The sequence below is a fragment of the Pseudochaenichthys georgianus genome, chromosome 6 (assembly GCF_902827115.2).
Source record: "Pseudochaenichthys georgianus chromosome 6, fPseGeo1.2, whole genome shotgun sequence".
NCBI classification, from domain to species: domain Eukaryota; kingdom Metazoa; phylum Chordata; class Actinopteri; order Perciformes; family Channichthyidae; genus Pseudochaenichthys; species Pseudochaenichthys georgianus.
The window spans coordinates 42,541,703-42,546,702 of NC_047508.1; the positions used below are offsets into that span (position 1 = coordinate 42,541,703).

At 41.2% G+C, this 5,000-nt stretch overlaps 1 pseudogene; it reads left to right on the plus strand.

The window, feature by feature from the left end:
- Positions 1 to 729, plus strand: part of LOC117448530 (suppressor of tumorigenicity 7 protein homolog) — a 90,191-nt pseudogene extending 89,462 nt beyond the window's left edge.
- The last annotated feature ends 4,271 nt before the right edge of the window (positions 730 to 5,000 follow it).

Here is a 5,000-nt window from a genome sequence, read left to right on the forward strand (position 1 = left end):
ACAAGTACAAAAAAAACGTTGTTTATAAATTAATCTGAGGGCCGCATAAAGAGGAGGTGGGGGCCCCGGGCCGCCATTTGCCCGTCCCTGCTTTAGACAATGAACAGTGTGTTTTCACTGACTTATTTTATGTCGTAGAATAATACATGTTTGACCTTATTTCAGGCAAAACAACCATTTTAAAACATTGATTTTGAGCACAGGAAGTGGTAAAATGCTGACTCGTCTCCAGGCTAGGACTCATTCCTGCACCCCTCTCTCGATCTCCTGTTGATGCATTAAATTAAAGTGTGTGTCGTCTCTCCCTCAGTTCCTCAGCACGCTGTTCGCTCCTCTGAACTTCATCATGGAGAAGGTGGAGAGCATCCTGCCGTCCAGCCTCTGGCACCAACTCACCCGCATCTGACCCCCCCCACTGCCTGACCCCCCCCAGGACCAGAACCAGGACCCCCCCCCTACAAACAGAAACAGCCGGACTGCCCCTGAACGCTGCGTTGTAGGGACTGACTTTAGGACTTTAGTGCCAAGAGGAGCGTTCAAAGCAGACTGAGAACGCAGGAAAAACCAAACGCAGAAGCGATGAAATCCACAAACTGGTTTTGACTTTATTTGATATGTTTGCATTTTGTTTTGGGTTTTCAAATCATTTAAAAAGCTGTTCTTTTGTTGTACAAAAACAGGTGATCAATTGCCATCATTAAAAAAAAAAGTGAAAAGACAAAAAAATACGCCGGCTTCTTCCACATGTTGATTCCCGCAGATTCCCTTCCTCCTGCTGAGAGGAGAGGACACACAGAACACAGGTAGGTTTATGTCTAAATGTGGGATATTTTGCATGTTTTCCCCACAAACTAACATCTCGCTCCACTGGAAGAACAAGACTATCACCTGCAGGTCCTTCAGGTACCTTTGAAGTGAAGCTAAGGGCGGGAAATCTCAACTTAAAGGGGACCTGTCATGCAAACAAATGTTGATGTCTTTTATACATCACCATGTGTCCCCGGTGTGTCGGGGAACTCACGCAGCGTCAGGAAATAAAACCCTCTCTCTTTTCCTCCGTACCCAAATCTCTAAAAACGGGGAACGACGGAGCTGATCCAGATTTGCGTCCGATATGACGTAATATCTGAAATGTGGACCCACGGCCCAATCAGAAACGTTGCTGTCAGAAACAATGCCCGACTGTTTTGGACGTAATATGGTCGGTGTTTACATTAGCATGGCTAACACTCAGAGCTAACCTGTACTGGAGAGCATGTGTGTGAAGAAGCAGGAAGTAAAAAGGAACTCACCTTGTGGTGTAACCGGCAAGAGAGAAAGCCTTTGAGCTCCAGACTGTTTCAGAGAGAATCCTTGATAATCCATGATATGGCGTTTCATCACGGCAGCATTTAGTTTAGACGGTAGCTGCCGGGTCCCGCATGAGCTCAGACCCCTCCTTTTTTATTAAAGCTTTATCCCCAAATCAGAACTTTTGAAACAGGAAGTGAGACAGAGGGATATGAGGCATGGCTAGAACGATCTGTTTGGTATTTTGAGCAAAACACTTCATAGACATGTTTTTTATATATCTGAGACCTGTGCTAGTGCCTACAAATAGCATGATAGGTGACCTTTAAGATAATTTAAATACCAATATAGCTTTATTTTAAGATTAATGAATTAATTCAATGCCTTTTTAAAACTGTATTGGGTCAGCAGGAAACGTGTGGATCTTCCTCTGCAGGTAAAGAGCACACATTGAACAACAAAACATTTTTAAAGGAACTTTATTAACATTTTATTACCGATTTATTTGCTGAGATCTGAGAATAACAGGAAGCAGTGTGGCCTCGTCTCTTATCGGCAGGCGGAAGTGACCTGCGTTGATTCTTTAAAATGTGCCTATTGGTTACAGATAATGTTTCCATACGCTATACATCTGATCTTAATTTACACAACCACATATTTACAGAAGCAAACAAACACAAAACGGACCGGTAAAGCAGAATAACTAACAAAATGTTGCGTTCATTTCAATTGGGATGCAGTGTGTAATTTAACGTCATTTATTCCTGGCAGCGACACGGGTAACCAGGTGGTGAAATAACATTTAAAACAATGTAAGATTGATACGTCAGGATGTCAGATATCAGCAGGTTTTAAGGTGATTATCTGGTGTTTATATTGACCTTTATTAACCAGTGCGTGTGTCTTACACTCAGCAGCTGAGACGTGACTGAGTGTGTTTACATGCACTGAATATTATCTAACCGTGTGTTTGTCACTTAGTCAGCTTGTAGTCCTTCAACTGTGTTCATTACTCTGAGGCTGTTCACAGAAACGATTAAAGGTGGGGGGTCGGCCATTTTGTCATTTTGGAGAAACCAGCTCGAGTGGCTAGAATTTGAAAATACACAGCCGGAACAAATCTGCCACTTCCTCACAGAGCCCCTCCTCCAACACGCACGAACGCGCACATGACCAATGAGGGCACGAGGTAAGTTTGTGCCCCGATGGAAGGCTGACAGGCAGGTAGGCCATCCAGTTACTTTAGCCGGCTCAGATGATTGGTTGTGCTTTTTACAGCGCCACGGCTTCCACAGATATTTCTTTATGGATTTATTGTCAAAGCATTTCAGATATTCATTGCTATCGGGATGTTAAGAGCATTCCATGGAATATAACAACAAGTGCATCTCGAGCCGGTTTCTCAAATTTACCCACCTTTAACAAGAGGCGGATTAAAGGCAAGAGCTTTGAACACTTTGCCCCCTGCAGCTAATTAGTAACTTATGTTTCGGTGCTTCTGTGCCGTCAGACATTCATTTAATGTAGTCAAGCATCTCTTAGAAGTGTTCGATCTAATGTAACACTTTTATAAACAAACAAAACTCAGGATAAAACGAGTGACAAGCAGTGTTTTATCAAATCTAAAAAGCCTTTTCTCCTGTGTTTAATTACAAGGACAAAGGTAGTGCCAATTGAGATGATTTGCAAAAATATATCCTAGAATGCTCGGCTTGCTTCAGGTAGGTTTGGGCTTTTCCAAAACAAAGTGCTCCTCTAAATCAGGGGTGTCGAACTCAATTTCACCGTGGGCCACATTATGGTTGCACTCAAAGGGCCGGTTGTAACTATATAAAATACATATATAAAATGATGTATTATATTACATTATTGCCTCTGAGTTGGATTAGTATCGAATAGGGTAATAACTTTGTAATTAACTACGTCTGAAAGCAAAAGTCCAGGGCAAATAATTGCAAATCTCTTCAGTGCGCATGTCACAAAACGAGATGCATTGTGGGACATGTAGTTTATGGGCAACGTGATTCTGTAGAGTGGCATGTAACCTTATAATAAACGTATTATGTTCTTTGCGGGCCATAAAAAATGAAGCCCCGGGCCTTGAGTTTGACACACCTGCTCTAAATCAATTTAAAGAAACCCCTTGTATGGCAAGCCGATTTAGCTTTTATTCATTTCTGGAGGATATCAAATCATCTATTCTTACTAAGAATGTGTGTTTCTGATATCAGAAATTGAATTGTAACTAGTTGTAATGTGTATTTCTGATATCAAATGTGATTTTAACGAGTGAGATTTGTATCGTTTTTCTCATTAATTTCAATGGGAGGTGGAATTTGAAATGAATGAGAAAAACGATATCAGTAATTAAATTGTTACTAGTTACAATTCAATTGGAACCAGTAAAAATACCAATTTCTGATATCAATAATTCAATTTCAACTAGTCGAAATACAAATTGTTGATATCAGAAATACAATTTGAACTCGTTCAAAATAATTTTTTTGATATCAGGAATTCAATTGTTACTGGTTATAATTCTATTTTTATTTATAACTAGTTACAATTGAATTTGCTGGAACTGCTACCTCCGCGACCCGACCACGGATAAGCGGGAGAAGATGCATGGATGGACGGACAATTGAATTTCTGATATCAGGACTAGTTAAATGAAATTGTTGATATCAGAAATAAACATTATTATTAGTAAAAATAGATTTTTGGATATCCTCCAGAAATGAATAAAAGCTAAATCGGCTTGAGAGATGTCTGCCAAACATCCCCCCCCCCCGCCCCATGACTGATGAGCTGTTTCTGCTCCGTCTTCTTTTATAGTCGGAAAGACTCGTCTCTTATTGATTACGGATCCAGATTTCTTAATTGGATTCAGCATCTAAGTCTAAAGCCACTGTAATATTTGAGTATTAAAGCAAGTCTTGATTTGTGTTCACCACTTCTAATCCCAGGTCACGCTCTGTTCCACCACGTGCTCCCAAACCAACCTGAAGGTCGCAGAACATCTCAACTCTGATAACTTCGTGGCACAGAAATGATGCGGTTTCACTGAGCGTCTGTTCTCACGACTGCTGCCTTTACTTTGCAGACATGACGAGCGTTTGGACATTGATTACTAGTGTTTTTGGTAACGCTCTTCCATGTTAGGGAGGAGAACGTCTGAAACGTATTTCTGTTCTTCAAATTGAGGCGTAAAATGTGAAACAAAGACTGAACGTCATCCAACCCGCAGGGATGCTTCTGTGAACCGGAGGGAATTGAAGGCGCTGCTTAAACACATCTCCAGCAGAGAAAACAGAGTCACTCTCTTCCTGTTTTTAAGATTTAAAAACACTACAATACATTATATAATTCAAAATGTCTTCAGAGTATTTTCTTAGTTCACCTCCAAATTGCAAATTGGCAGAAGCTTCTGCTGCAGCACGTCTTGTTTTTGTGGAGAAGCTGATCCATTACCTCAGTCTTTTCTCTCCCTTGTTTATAACTTAAAGGGGACCTATCGTGCAAAATGCACTTGTTGATGTCTTTTATACATCAACATGTGTCCCCCCGGTGTGTCGGGGAACTCACGCAGCGTCAGGAAATAAAACCCTCTCTCTTTTCCTCCGTACCCACATCTCTAAAAACGGGGAACAACGGAGCTGATCCAGATGTGCGTCCGATATGACGTAATATCTGAAATGTGGACCCATGGC